This window comes from Furipterus horrens, unplaced genomic scaffold (assembly GCF_987537825.1).
Source record: "Furipterus horrens unplaced genomic scaffold, mFurHor1.1.pri manual_scaffold_17, whole genome shotgun sequence".
Lineage (NCBI taxonomy): Eukaryota > Metazoa > Chordata > Mammalia > Chiroptera > Furipteridae > Furipterus > Furipterus horrens.
Genome location: NW_028327187.1, coordinates 60,764,278 through 60,780,590, shown reverse-complemented (window position 1 = coordinate 60,780,590; position 16,313 = coordinate 60,764,278). Strand labels below are relative to the sequence as shown.

Sequence of the window (16,313 nt, the reverse complement as noted above, 5' to 3'; positions counted from 1 at the left end):
GTAACAGCAGGAATCCATCTTGGACCCCTGCCTCAACACAAAGTGTCACATTGTGGTAAAAAAGTTCACCAGATTGTGATGAGTGCTCAGGGCACTGCACTGCTAGTGTAGGAGATGTGACAGCTCCGCCCAAGAAGGAAAGATAAACAAAAATGGTCAGAATGACAGGAATAATGATTGAAATACCTATCGTGCAGCTAACCAAAAAACAAATAAATAAATTAACCAATGAACAAATAGAAAACCTTCCTGAGGCTCAGTTCAGAGCTATAGTCATAAGACAGCTTACAAAATTAACAAAAGATATTGAACACAATGGGGAAGGAATGAAGGCTAGCCCTGCTGAAATGAATGAAAACACATACGAGACAAGTGGTGAGAAAACAAAAACCAGAAATCGAATCAACAAATCAGAACACAGGGAAGGAACAAACAGTCAACCAGCGCAGAAATAGGAAAGAAAAAGTGAGAAATATGAGGAAAGGCTCAGAAACCTCTGGGACAGCTATAAGTGAACAAACATTAGAATTATAAGTTTGCCAGAAGGTGAAGAAGAAGAACTAGAAATTGAAAAATTACGTGAAAAAATAATGAAGCAGAACTTCCCTAACTTGGGGGAGGAAATAGACTTACAGGTCCAGGAAGCACAGAGAGTTCCAAAACAACTGGACCCAGGGAGAACCACTCCAAGACACATTATAATCAAAATGTCAAAAGTTAAAGCTAAAGAGAGAATCTTAAAAGCAGCAAGAGAGAAGAAAAAAATCATGTACAAAGGGGTCCCAATTAGACTATCAGCTGACTTCTCAAGGGAGGCCCTGCAGGCAAGAAGGGACTGGCAAGAAATATTCAAAGCAATAAAAATAAAATCCTACAGCCACGATTACTCTATCCAGCAAAGCTGTCATTCAGAATAGAAGGGCAGAGAAAGTGCTTCCAGGACAAAGTAAAACTAAAGGAGTTCATTAGATCCAAACCACTGTTATATGAGATGTTAAAGGGACTGGTTTAGAAGAAGGATGATCAAAACTGTGAACATCAAAATGAAAACTGTATCACAATAACCAACAACAGAAGCTAGGGAATCGAAACAAAGGCAAACTAAGTAGACAATGAGAGTAAAAAAAGAACTAAAGGTGTGGGGAAGATATTGGGAGGAAATCAGCGGAAACAGGGTAGGAGGAAAAGGAAGGGAGATGATGCAGAAGTTAAGAGGCATAGTAGGAGGGAGTGGAGTGGACAGGAAGATGTTGAGAACTATATGCAAAACCAATGGACATGGACTAAAATGGGGGGACAATGGGAGGGAGGGGGTCGCTGTGTGGAGGGGAGCAGAGGGAAAAGAAATTGGGGCAACTGTAACAGCATAATCAATAAAAAATATTTTTTTAAAAGTTACTTACCAAGTCTCATTATATATAGCTTCAAATGGTCATCTTCTTACTGAATTTGCTTTCATCCCATTTCCAACAAGAATTTAAATTAGATAGCCATATAGTTGACTTGAAAATCAGATCATTTCATGAAAAAAAGATGCTCAATTTTGTCATTACGTTTTGACTAATCTAGAAACAAGCTCACTCTTGCTTGCTTCATGCTGGATCCTCCAGCCAGACTTAAACACAAGTTTTAAAGGAACTCACATCAGTTAATAATAATGATAAAAGCACACATAGTTCTTACTCTGGGATTTGTGAGACCTATAAAATTAGAAGAATATTTTTTATGGTATGTGTACGTTTTTTCTGGATAAGACTCAATAACATTAAAAAAGATTTTTAAAGTTGTTACTTCCAAAATACTCAGAACCATTGTGAAGTTAATTTGAGATTCTTTTGGTTCTAAAATAATATTGTCAGTTTCAATTCAAGTTTTTTACTCCAATTTTCAGAAAGTCTTATGTCTATGGATTTGTCCATGTATATTAGTTCACAATTGAGTCATACTTATCTATATCACAGTGATAAAATGCAGTATATAGTGCTTCTAAGTATATTTTATTGATTATGTTGTTACAACAGTTCCAAATTTTCCCCTTTGCTTTCCTCCCCCCAGCGACCCCACCCCCCTTATTTCATGTCCACGAGTCGTGCACATAAGTTCCTTGGCTTCACCCTTTCCTATATTATTTTTAATTAATTAATTAATTATGTTTATAACTGTAAAAAATAACAATTCCCACCTCTCAGACTTAAGACCCTTTATAATCTTATAAAGGACAGTGGGCAAAAGTCTCATGCTCCTCTAGCTGCTTCAAGCTGGACATGATCATCGTCCTATCTACCTTTGAGTCCAGAAATCTCTAATAAGAGTGGGGGGTGTGGAGGGGAGGATGGCCTTTCAACACAGGGAAGGATCTTGCAGACTCCAGGTCAGTTGGCTATCCCCAGGCAACTACATGCTCAGTTTAACAAGTTGGCATCCTTGTATTCTGTCAGGATGAGTATTTATTCTTTCCATCTTTGTTTGCTGGACTTCCATGCAGTTTGATTTTCTGGAACTTCTGGTTGTTTCTAGTTTTGAGGTAGTTGTATTCCTTTTTAGTTGTCTCTGTCATCATTTTAATGTTCACAGTTTTGACCTTTTTCTTAAGTTCTTTTAACATTTCATATAATAATGGCTTGGTGATGATGAACTCCTTCAGCTTTACCTTGTCTGGGAAGCACTTTCTCTGCCCTTACATTCTAAATGATAGCTTTGCTGGGTAGAGTAATCTTGTTTGCAGATTGCCTTTCATCACATTTTCATCTTGCTGATGTTTTCTTTTGCTGAGCACAAACTCTTTATATTGATGTAGTCCCATTTGTTTATTTTTCCTTTATTGCCCTTGCCTTAGGAGATATATTGGTGAAAATATTGCTATGTGGAACATCCGAAATTTTTCTGCTTGTTTTCCTCTAGGATTTTTATGGGGTAACATCTTACATTTAAGTCTTTGATCCATCTTGAGTTTACTCTGGTGTGTGGTGTAAGTTAGTGGTCTAGTTTCATTTTTTTGCATGTCCCTGTCCAGTTCTCTCAGCACCATTTGTTGAAGAGGTTATTATCACTCCATTTTATGTTCCTTCCCTGTTTGTCAAATATTAGTTGACCATATAGACCTGGGTTTATTTCAGGGCTCTCTATTCTGTTCCATTGATCTATATATTTGTTCTTATGTCAGTACCAGACTGTTTTGTATACAATGGTCTTATAGTATAGTTTGATATCAGGTATTGTGATTCCTCCTACTGTGTTCTTTTCCCTCAAGATTGCTGTGGCTATTCGGGGTCTTTATGGATTCCATATAAATTTTTGAAGTTTTTGTTCTCAGTGAAATATGTCACTGGTATTTTAATAGGGATTGCATTGAATCTATAATTTGCTTTGTGTAGTCGGGCATTTTAATTATATTTATTTTTCCCACCCATAAACATGGTATATGTTTCCATTTATTTGTGTCTTCTTTAATTTCTCATTTCAGTGTTATATAGTTTTCTGAGTACAGGTCTTTTACCTCCTAGTTTAAATTTATTTCTAGGTACATTATTTTGTTGTTGTTGTTGTAGTTATAGTAAGTAATAGTTTTTCTTGGTTTCTCTTTCTGATACCTCATTGTTGGTGTACAAATATGCCATTGATTTCTTAATACTGTCTTTGTGCCCCGCTACTTTGTCATCAGAGAAGGAAAACTCTGACTCCAAAAAACCTCCGCTGCCTTGCGGCATACCTCTTCAGGCGAAAGGCTAAGGGAGTAAACCCCAACAGAAAATCCGGAGCCGGAGTCCCTAAGGCGGTTTGACATTGTAGTCAACACCGGCAACTCCTGCGGCGCACCTGAAGCCAAGCTGTATTGACTCCGTCTTTCCCTTGGACCCTTCAGCTGCGAAGAGAGGGGGAGTCTGCTGCATGGGCAACAGCAGACCCTCCATATCACCCTGCCCAGGCTCTGTAGCTTCAGCTTCACTGGAGAGGACACTCCAGCATCATCGCAAGATGTCGATTCAACACAGGAGGAGACAGATACCGTGTTACTCCCGAGTCGGACTGCACAGCCATTCTCGGCGGTGCAGATAGACTCTTAAGAAGCTACACCATCGTCTCTCGAGACGGACGGCTGCCGACGACGACTTTGTCATACTCACTTATTAGGTGGAGTAGTTTATTTGGTGTAATCTGTTGGGTTTTCAATGTACATTATCATGTCATCTGCAAATATTGACAGTTTTACTTTCTCCTTTCAAATATGAATACCTTTCATTTCTCATTCTTGTCTGATCACTGCTGCTAAAACTTCCAGTACTGTGTTGAATAAGATAGGTGGAAGCTGACACTTTTGCCTGGTTAATGCTATTAAGGCAAACACTTTCAGTTTTCCCCATTGAGTATGATGTTAGCTGTTGGTTTCTTGTGATGGCATTTATGATTTTGAGGTGTGTTCCCTCTATTTCCACTTTGCTGAGTGTCTTTGATCATAATTCAGTGCTGGATTTTATCAAGTGCTTTCTCTGTATATATTGATACCACCATTTGATATTTGTTTTAATTTTGTTTATGTGGTATATAACTTTTATTGATATGCAAATATTGTACAATCCTTGTATCTCTGGAATAAATCCCACTTGGTCATGGTGTGTAATCTTTTTTAATATATTGTTGGATCTGGTTTGTTAATAATTTGTTGAAAATTTTAGCATCTATGTTGATCAGAGATATTGCCTGAAATTTTCTTTCTTTGTTGTGTCCTGCAATTTTCTTTCTTTGTTGTGTCTTTGCCTAGTTTTTGGAAATAAGATAATATGGACCTTTTAAAAAGGGTTCAGAAGTCTTATTTCTTCTGACTTTTTGGAAGTTTGAGAAGAAGAGATGTTAACTCTTCTTTGAATTCTTGGTAAAATTCACCTCTGAAGACATCTGGTCCAGGATGATTGTGTGTTGTGCGGTTTTTTGATTACTGCTTCAATTTCACTACTGGTTATTCATGTATTCGGGTTTTCTGCTTCTTAATCATTCCGTTTTGGAAAATTATATGTTCCTTGAAATTAATCCATTTTGCGTAGGTTGTATAATTCTTGGCATATATATTCTCTTTTTTTTTTTTATCTTTCATTTTTTGGTTTTTCAATTATAGTTCTCCCATTTTTTCCCCCATTGCTCTCCCCCAACAAGTCCATCCCCTCTCCCACAATCATATCCCTCCCCGTTGCCCATGCCCATGAGTCATTTATACACATTCCTTGACTAAACCCTTCCCTTACTTATCCCCCTTCTCTCCCTCACCCCTCCACACTATTGACTGCTATTCTGTTCTTTGTCATATTTAGTTCGTTTCTTTGTATTGTTCTTTAGTTTCCTGCATTAGGTGATATCATATGGTATATCTCTTTCTTTTGCCTGGCTTACTTCACTAAGCATAATTCTCTCTTGTTCCATCTATGTTGTCGCAAATGGCAGGAGTTCCTTCTTTCTCTGCTACATAGAATTCCATTGTGTAAATGTACCACCGTTTTTTGATCCACTCATCTACAGATGGGCACTTAGGCTCTTTCCAGCACTTAGCTATTGCAAACAGGGCTGCTATGAACATAGGGGTGCATAAGTTCTTTTGAATTAGGGTTTTAGGATTTTTTGGATATAATCCTAGCAGTGGAATCGCTGGTTCAAAAGGCAGTTCCATTTTTAGTTTTTTGAGGTAATTCCATACTGTTTTCCATAGTGGCCGCACTAGTCTGCATTCCCACCAACAGTGTAGTAGGCTTCCCATTTCTCCACATCCTCACCAGCACTTGTTTTTTGTTGATTTGTTAAGATGGCCATTCTGATTGGTTTACAGTGGTATCTCCTTGTGGTTTTTATTTGCATCTCTCTGATGGCTAATGATGCTGATCATTTTTCCATGTGTCTATGGCCTTTCTGTATGTTCTCTTCAGAGAAGTGTTTGTTCAGTTCCTGTGCCCATTTTTTAATTGGGTTGTTTGTTTTCTTCATGTTGAGTCATATAAGCTTTTTATATATTTTGGAGATCAGTCCCCTGTCTGTGATATCATTGGCAAATATATTTTCCCATGTGGTTGGTTTCCTTTTCATCTTACTGAAGTTTTCTTTTGCTGAGAAGAAACTCTTTAGTTTGATCTAGTCCCATTTGTTTACTTTTTGCTTTAGTTCTCTTGCCTTAGGAGATGTATCCGTGAAGATATTGTTACATGGGATATCTGTAATTTTCCTGCCTATGTTTTCCTCTAGGACTTTTATGGTGTCACAGCTTTGATCCATCTTGGCCTTATTCCCGTGAGTGGTGTAAGTTGGTGCTCTAGTTTCATTTTTTTTTATTGTCCCTGTCCAGTTCTCCCAGCACCATTTCTTAAAGAGGTTTTTTTCATTCCATTTTATGTTCCTTCCTCCTTTATCAAAGATTAGTTGACCATAGAGGCCTGGGTTTATTTCTGAGCTTTCAATTCTGTTCCACTGATCTATATGTCTGTTCTTATGCCAGTACCAGACTGTTTTGATCACAGTGGCTTTGTAGTATTGTTTGATGTCTGGTATTGTGATTCCTCCTGTTGTGTTCTTCTGCTTCAAGATTGCTTTTGATATTCGGGATCTTTTTTGGTTTCATATAAATTTTTGAGTATTTGTTCTACGTCAGTGAAATAAGTCACTAGTATTTTAATAAGGATTACATTGAATCTGTAAATTGCTTTGGGTATTATGGCCATTTTGATGATTTGATTCTTCCCATCCAAGATCATGGTATTTGTTTCCATTTATTTGCATCTTCCTTAATTTCTTTCTTCAATGTTATGTAATTTTCAGTGTACAGGTCTTTTATCTCTTTAGTTAAGTTTATTCCTAGGTACTTTATTTTTCTTGTTGCTATAGTAAATGGTATTTTTTTTTGTCTCTGTCTCTGATATTTTATTGTTGGTGTACAGTAATGCCTTAGATTTCTGTATATTTATTATGTACCCCCAGAGAAGGAAAACTCTGACTCCAAAAAACCTCCGCTGCCTTGCGGCATACCTCTTCAGGGGAAAGGCTAAGGGAGTAAACCCCAACAGAAAATCCGGAGCCGGAGTCCCTAAGGCGGTTTGACGTTGTAGTCAACACCGGCAACTCCTGCGGCGCACCTGAAGCCAAGCTGTATTGACTCCGTCTTTCCCTTGGACCCTTCAGCTGCGAAGAGAGGGGGGGTCTGCTGCATGGGCAACAGCAGACCCTCCATATTACCCTGCCCAGGCTCTGTAGCTTCAGCGTCATCGCAAGATGTCGATTCAACACGGGAGGAGACAGATACTACCATGTCACTCCCGAGTCGGACTGCACAGCCATTCTCGGCGGTGCAGATGGACTCTTAAGAAGCTACACCATCGTCTCTCGAGACGGACGGCTGCTGACGATTATGTACCCTGCTATTTTACCAAATTCACTTATTATATCGAGCAGTCTTTAAGTGGGGTTTATAGGATTTTCTAGGTATACTATCATGTCATCTGCATATAATAATAGTTTTACTTCTTTCACAATTTGGATGCCTTTTACTTCTTTTTCTTGTCTGATTGCTGTGGCTAGGACTTCCAACACTATGTTGAATAGGAGTGGAGAGAGTGGGCAGCCTTGTCTAGTTCCTGATATTAGGGGGAATGCTTTTAGTTTTTGTCCATCGCGTATGATGTTGTCTTCAGGTTTCTCATATATAGCCTTAATTATGTTAAGGTATGGTCCCTCTATTCCCATTTTGCTGAGTGTTTTCATCATAAATGAGTGTTGTACTTTATCAAATGCTTTTTCTGCTTCTATTGATATAATCGTGTGATTTTTGTCTTTCATTTTGTTTAGATGATGTATTCTACTTATTGATTTGCGAGTATTAAACCATCCTTGCATCCCTGGGGTGAATCCCACTTGATCGTGGTTTATGATCTTTTTGATGTATTGCTGGATCGTATTTGCCAATATTTTATTGAGGATTTTAGCATCTATGTTCATCAGTGATATTAGCCTGTAGTTTTCTTTCTTCGTTGCGTCTTGACCTGGTTTTGAGATTAGAGTAATACTGGCTACATAGAAAGAGTTTGGGATTTTTCCCTCTTCATGGATTTTTTGGAATAGTTTGAGGAGGGTAGGAGTTAGTTCTTCCCTAAATGTTTTGTAAAATTTGCCTGTGAAGCCATTCGGTCAGGGCTTTTGTGTGCAGGAAAGTTTTTGATTACTGTTTCAATTTCCTTTTTTGTTATTGGTCTGTTGAGACTTTCTGCTTCTTATTGATTCAGTTTTGGAAGGTTATATGTTTCTAAAAATTTGTCCGTTTCTTTTAGGTTGTCAAATTTCTTGCCATACAGCTGTTTGTAGTAATTTCTTCAAATCGTTTATATTTCTGAGGTATCAGTCATGATTTCTCCTCTTTCATTTCTGATTTTGTTTATTTGGTCTTCTCTCTTTTATTCTTGATGAGCCTGACTAGATGTTTGTGGATTTGGTTTATATTTTTGAAGAACCAGCTTCTAGTTTCATTGATCTTTTGGATTGTTCGTTTAGCCTCTATGTCATTTAATTCCTTCTTCTTGCCTTAGGCTTTGTTTGTTGTTCTAGTACTTGTAGCTTTAGTGTTAGATTTTTTATTTGAGATTCTCTTATCTTTTTCAGATATGCCTGTATTGCTATGAACTTTCCTCTTAGGACTGCTTTTGCTGTGTCCCATATGTTTTGGGATGTTGTGTGTTCATTGTCATTAGTTTCTAGAAATTACTTGATTTCTTCTTTGATGTCATTGTTAACCCATTCATTATTTAGTAGCATTTTATTCATTCTCCATGAGTTTGAGTGTCTTTGATTTTTTTTTTTTTTCTCTGAGGTTGATTTTTAGTTTTGCAGCATTGTGGTCTGAAAAGATGCTTGATATGATTTCAATTTTCTTGAATTTGTTTAGGCTTGTTTTGTGTCCTATCATGTGGTCTATCCTTGAAAATGTCCGATGTACATTTGAAAAGAATGTATATTCTGCTTCGTTTGGCTGAAACTTTCTATATATATAATCAGTTAAGTCCATGTGGTTTAGTGTGTTGTTCAATGCCTGTATATCCTTGGTGTTTCTTTGCTTCGAAGATCTGGCTATTGTTGATAATGGGTTGTTGAAGTCCCCTACTATGAGTGTGTTGTTGTTAATGTTCTTCTTGTGGTCTTCTAGTATTTCCTTTACGTATTTGGGTGCTCGTTTAAATGGAAAAATGCTTTGGAAAATTGAGATTTATTAGATAAGATACTTCCCACCCATATATTTGTCCAGGGTACTGTGTCCAAAGTTGAAAATACACATTTTTAAAGACATGTAAAAAGCTTGAATAGCATCTATAAAATAATGAAAATGTGACTAAAATTTATTTAAATAAGGTGTAGATTGAGAAAAACTGAAAAAGTACTCATGGACATGGACAATAGTGTGGTAATTACTGGGAGTAGAGAGGTATAAAGGGACTAATGGTAATGAAAAAATACAATAAATATTAAATTTAAAAATTATTATATTTCACCAAATCTAACATAAATAAATAAATAACAAGGTGTGGTGAAGAATTAAAATTCTTCAACCCAGAGAATAATAGACTAATTGTTTTTTTTGCAATTGTTTTTCTGAGTTTTTCTTTTGTTCTCCCAAGAAAAGCATCAATTATCTATATCTATTATGGCAGACTTAAAAGGAGCTTCTCTTTCCAGAAACTTGCCAAGCCTGTTCAACTGACAGTAAGGATCATTAGTTACTGAAATGAGTGACTTATGGGAGTCAGGAATCTCCTTTAGCAAGGATCTTTAGGAAAACAGATCAGTTTCTCATAAATTGGAAGTCTTTGTCGTGCAACTTAAAGGCAGATGCAGGGCTGATGTGGCTATTATGTTGACTCTGTGACCTCTGAAGTCATTCTCAGTGCCGGATATCTATAAGCAATAAAAAGTCAAGCATAGCACATTAAAATGCTTAACAGATGCAACCTTCCAGACAAAACGATCATGCTGGTTCTATTAAATGTCTAGATATTACCTCTCAGTGGCAGTCAGTAGAAACAAATATTTTTTGCATCCTGATGAGGAATAGAAGTCACACTTATTTGTAGCTTGCTATGAAGTATGAAGGTATCACTGTCAAGCATTAAAGAAATAATAATAAATGTGAATTCAACAAGTTGAGCCTAATTTGTATAGACCATTTCCACAATCTAGGCATGGTTCAAACATAAAATAAAATATGTAATATTACCTCTGCCAAACATGGAACATTCAACAAAGTGAAAGAGCTGGACCAATATGTCTCAGAAAAAATAAATAAATGGCCATAGAACTTCTGTTCAACACTGAGATTCAACAGAGACTCAGTGGCTGTTTTCACAAATCTATCACCTAAAAGGAAACAAAAACAAAAGTTCCTAACAATCTCCTTAATGTACAGTGATGGGTTTTTCATGTGATTAGCAATTCACATGCATAACTTCTTTCAGTATATATTGAGGTTCTGCCCTGCAGACTATAGATAGCAAATAGATTTTTAGTATTCATAGTGGAAATGTCATGTCACATTGTATTAACTACACTATTAAAAAACCTATAGTTTGGAGTCAAATTGCAAAATTAAATTTATTATTGTAACACAGAAAGGATGTGAGTGTGTGCGCACACACACACAACTATGGGTGTGCAAAAGTAGGTTTACAGTTGTGAGTATGCAAAACACACAGTTTATTCTTGTCTTATTTTCCATATTAATTATTAATTATTGTGTTATTTTCCATACTAATAACTATAAACCTACTTTTGCCTGCCCGGTTTTATGCAGCAAATTCATTTATCGTCCTTTCATAGTTTTACACACAGTAAACAACCAATATGAGTAATCAGACAAAAAATTGAATTAACCAGTCCTAAGGGACTGACTCATGGACTGTTGGCAAACTAAAAGTATCAGCTCTCATACTCACCTGGCAGGGGAGATACCATGATCATGAAGGTGGTTTTCCCAGGGCGAGGCTTATCCATTGCACTGCAGATGTGCTGACCCTGCGATTTCCCCAAATGTGGGAAACTAGACTGCATAATTTGTTGTAGAGGGGGACTTCACTCGCCCTCTCCCCTAAAAAAAAGTAAGCATCAGCTCTGGGAGAGCTATACAACTAATCAGCTTTAGTTTTAGGGTATTACCCCACTCATACCTTTATTCAGAGAATCATATAAAAATATTAGCAACTCTGTGTTTGGAAACTTTGTATTTGCTTACTTTTGGTCATTTGACTCTGAATAATCTAACCTTGATGAGGGGAGAGAGGTCAGACAGACTAGTAAGTGGAAATTAAACACCCACTCCCTCATACCCTTGACTTCTTGATCTGGTGATATACCATTTAACAAGAATTTATGCAATTTCATTCAGAATTTGTATCTGAGGTCACAACAACCTGGGTCCCCTCAGAAAGTTTATCTGTATCGATCTGTAGCCAAATAGGCACAAGCCAAAAAGCCACTGAAGAATGCAAGTAGATCCGTGACCACCTTTATCTAGAATAATTTTGTCAGGTCTGAAGCAATCTAAAATTCTTGGACCTTATTCATGGATAACAAGTGGTACTGTAAAACTCTTATATTAGTGTATACAGTTCTTTGATGGATGTCACAATGTACTTAATAGTTTCCAGCAACATTTATCCTTCACACATAGAGTAATTTATATACTAAGAGAAACCATTAATAACATGAACACAAGCAATGTTAACCTATATGACTGCCTCATTTACACATTTGGAGAGTTCATTTTAAATAAAGAGACACAAAGGTTAGTTTGATTTAGGTGCTGCAATATTCAGGAAAGAAAACCAAATCACAACCAAAATTTCTCAAGGTGGGAAGGAGGTGAAAATAGACAAAGGGGGCAATCAATAGCGATAGAAAGAGACTTGACTTTGGGTGATGAGTGCACTATACAGTGTGCAGATGATGTTTTATTGAGTTATACATTTGGTTTTATTAACCAATGTCACCCCAATAAATTCAAGAAAAAATACAAATATTTCTCCAAGACCTCCTCCTCCTTAAAGAAAAGACACATACACAATTCTTACAAAGAACAATTTGGCTTACTGCATTATTGAAAAGCAGCTCCACATATCAAAGACAAGTTACTCTAGTAAGCCTAATGTTATAGATCAGAATATATGAAAGAGTGTGAAATAGAGAAGAGGATGCCAGGTTACTAAATTTAGAAATATACAACACACAGTGAGATTTTCCCAATTCTCATTAAATGTTCTAAGTTAGTATTGAATGAACCTGGAGGCTCTGATTGCCCTTGCACAGATTGTTCTAGCTGCTTTCCAATAGTTTAACATTCAGGTCTTGGTCTCATGCTGTGAAGTGAGCCTCTAGTATATTCTGTACACGAGGAGTAACCTATGAATCTATCTAGAAAGGCAATAATAGTGTATGCAAGAAAGAGTTATGTAAAATTCTAGAATTGAAAGAAGTAGCTCTAGCAAAGCAAACTCAGTACAAGTTCCAAACATCACTATTAGCTTTGAGTTGATTTACAAATCCCACAGATCTTTGTCTCATAATCTATACACTTTGTGAAGATGAAAGAGGGGAAAACAGCCTTGATGACATACTCTCTACATAAATCTCAAGCTACTGTGATTCCTTTACCTTCTTACCTCATATTCATTAAAGTCTTATAATCTGGAAATCTGAGACAAGCAGCAAGAAAAGATAGGCACTCTGAGACTCAGCCAGCACAAACCAGGTAGAGCATAAGACGAAATCCCCAAAATGTTTTTGCAATTTGTTCTCAATTGTATATCTGAAGGATTTTCCTCAAAACTGGCCCTAACAGCCCAATCAAAAGAAAATGGTTGTAATTTTAAGAAATATCCCTAAAATGGCTCAGACAGTCTTTGAGGGCTGTGGCCAGCCTTTCTTTACCATAGCCTTTTCTCACTTGGTTCCATCTTCAACTCCTTGCTTTCAATGACAGCTTATCTCCTTTTCTTCTTTATATGACCCTGATTTTGACAGGAAACAATTTAACTGTGAGTTTCTGCAGCACTCTCTCTTTTGCTTCTGTTAACATATCTGTCTCTTCTTTTCTCTTCCATTTGTACTTTAACCTCTTTGGCTTATTACCACTTATGACTCTCTTCTTAAGCACTTCCTTCTTCTGCTGTTCATATTCTGTATACGCAATACACCATAGCAAGGTTCCTGTGCTTGCCCTGATTTTTCAATTTGCAAGATCAATGTTCTGGGCACTATTTCCACATGAGTTTTTTTTCCACAAACTCAAACATGTTATCACCAACTATGGAAATGTGACTGGCAATTTGGTCTAAACATATTCCATTGGTGAGAAAAGGAGGATATAATATAATTTGCTACTTAATTTTGACTTTTCAAAAGAAAAAATATAAATTTGTATAGAATCAATCTATCACAAACATATAAACTGCTTTTAAATTAATCTTTTTCTTCAGATTTTCTAATTTTACTGTTATACCATCTTTTTAAGACTTTGTTTCCTAAAGCAGTTTTAGGTTTACAAATAGAGAGGAATGTACAGAGATATCACATTGACCTTATACACGAAAACATGCATAGCCTCCCCCATTACCAACATCACTTATCAGAGTGATAGACATTATCATTTTATTTTACTAAAACTGAACCTACCTTGACATATCATAATCACTCAAAACCATAGTTTACCTTAAGATTCTCTCTTGGTGTTGTACATTCTATGGATTTGGACAAATATATGATAACATCTATCTATCATGATAATATTATAAATTACTCTTTAAAAGAAGATAGACAATGCAGAGTAAGTCACTAAATTTGCCAATTCCTAATTATTTGCAGCTACTGCATAATTGAAAAAATATCACACAAAATGTGTGGACCTGGAGTTAGTTTTATTCTGGATTTAACCATGGTTTAAATTAAAACTAGCCAATATAGCATCAAAAGTTGAAGCAGATTGCTCACCTATTTGATCACTATTTGATGGACTATTGATTCAGATATTCTGCTACTTTTGTTGTACTTTTTTGGTACTGTTAAAAAAGTTTGTACTTAAGGCTATGCTTTCTATAAAAGGTAATATAAATTGTTATTTTCAGATTCTGTTGCTGTATTCCATATATGAAAGCTAGCAATAAAGCATGCTAATTATTCTTTTGTGTCATTTCAGAACATGTAATAATGCCTATTATTTTCATAATCTCAACTCCCAGAGGAAAAGGCTGCCTTTCCCTGACCTCTTCTCTTTAAGTTTCATTACCATTTCAATCACAAGTTTTCCTAATGCCATTGTTCCACTGCTTAAGAAAAAACTATTTATTCAGAGACTTTACCAAAATGATGGTACAACATGTTTTGAATCTCCCTCTTAAATCAATACAGACTAAATTTGCCTCAATCTCCTGGTAACTAGATGACTACATTCCCAAAATTTCAATAATTTCAACTCTGGCAAAATGGGATCATTTGCTTAAATGTCTGATGTAGCACACAGTCTTTGCCAAATTGACGTTTCTTTTATTTTTCTTTTTTAAATATGATTTATTGATTATGCTGTTACAGTTGTCCCAATTTCTGTTCCCTCTGCTCCCCTCCACCCAGTGACCCCTCCTCACTCCAGTTGTCCCCCTTCTTAGTCCATGTCCATTGATTGTGCATATAGTTCTTCACAACATCTTCCTATCTACTCCACTCCCTCCTACTATGCTTCTTAATTCCTGCACTATCTCCCTCCCTTTCCCCCCTTCCTCTTCCCTGATGACTTCCCCCCATAATTTTCCCCATTCCTATAATTCTGTTCACAATCTCGTTGCCTACTTAGTTTGCCTTTGTTTTGGTTCTCTAGCTTCTGTGGTTGGTTGTTGTAATACAGTTTTCATTTTAATGTTCATAGTTTTGATCCTCCTCCTAAACAAGTCCCTTTAACATTTCATATAACAGTGGTTTGGATCTGAGGAACTCCTTCAGTTTTACTTTGTTCTGGAAGCACTTTCTCTGCCCTTCTATTCTGAATGAAAGTTTCGCTGGATAGAGTAATCGTGGTTGTAGGTTTTTGCTTTTCGTTACTTTGAATATTTCTTGCCAGTCCCTTCTTGCATGCAGAGTTTCTTTTGAGAAATCAGCTGACAGTCTAATTGGGACCCCTCTGTACATGATTCTTTTCTTCTCTCTTGCTGCTTTTAATATTCTCTCTTTAGCTTTAATTTTTGACATTTTTATTATAATGGGTCTTGGAGTGGTTCTCCCTAGGTCCATTTGTTTTGGAACTCTCTGTTCTTCCTGGACCTGTAAGTCTATTTCCTTCCCCAAGTTCGGGAAGTTCTGCTTCATTATTTTTTCACATAATTTTTCCATTTCTAGTTCTTCTTCACCTTCTGGCAACCCTATGATTCAGATGTTGGCCCACTTATAGCTGTCCGATAAGTTTCTGAGCCTCTCCTCATTTTCCTCACTTCTCATTTCCTCTTTCTGCACTGGTTGACTGTTTGTTCCTTCCCTATGTTCCGATTTGTTAATTTGATCCCTGGTTTTCTTGCCCTCACCACTAGTTGCATATGTGTTTTTGTTCATTTCAGCAGGACTAGCCTTCATTCCTTCCCTGTCTTGTTTAAGACCTGCTGTTACGTCTGTAAGCACTTTTATAAGCAAAGCTCTGAACTGTGCCTCAGAAAAATTTGCTATCTGCTGCTTTGTTAGGTTAGAAATTTGCTGTCTGGTCAGCTGTGTCACTGTAATCTCTATCATGATCTTTGCCATCCTGAACAGTTTTGGGTTTACCTATGCTTCCTTGGCAGGGCTGTCACACCTCCTACACTATAGGGGGCGGAGCCCTGTGCACTCTCCACAACCAGGCATTTTCTGTGGAGGTGGGGGTCCAAGAGGGATTCCTGCCATTCACTCTCTGCTGAGAGAACGGGAGCCTCCTCCTCCATCCCCAGCCCTATAGTGCTTCACAGTCCAAGGTAATGGGGGTCTGCCTTCCTCGGCTTTGGAATCGCAAGCTGACGGGTCTGGTCTGCAGCCGGGGGTGCTCCCCAGTGCTTCTTGCCTCCCCTTAAATACGGGTGTCTGTGCTTACCGCTGTCCTGCCACCATCACTGCTGCTGCTGTGGACAGCACAGCTTGACCTCTCCTCCCCGGCTTCTCCCCTCCTATCTGTCTGGATGAGCACCACTTCTTTATAACTTCATATGCTGGACTTCCATTTATTTTCTGGAACTTCTGGTTATTGCTGGTTTTGTGGTAGTTGTATTCCTTCTTTGTTGTGGAGGGAGATGCAGTGTGTC

The 16,313-nt window shown here is 37.2% G+C and overlaps 1 non-coding gene across 1 annotated transcript; it reads left to right on the top strand.

Annotated features, from left to right (window-relative positions):
* The first annotated feature begins 10,935 nt into the window (after positions 1–10,935).
* LOC149991116 (U1 spliceosomal RNA) lies at positions 10,936–11,098 on the top strand. Its single transcript, XR_016508820.1, has one exon. It is a non-coding gene; the product is annotated as a U1 spliceosomal RNA (small nuclear RNA).
* The last annotated feature ends 5,215 nt before the right edge of the window (positions 11,099–16,313 follow it).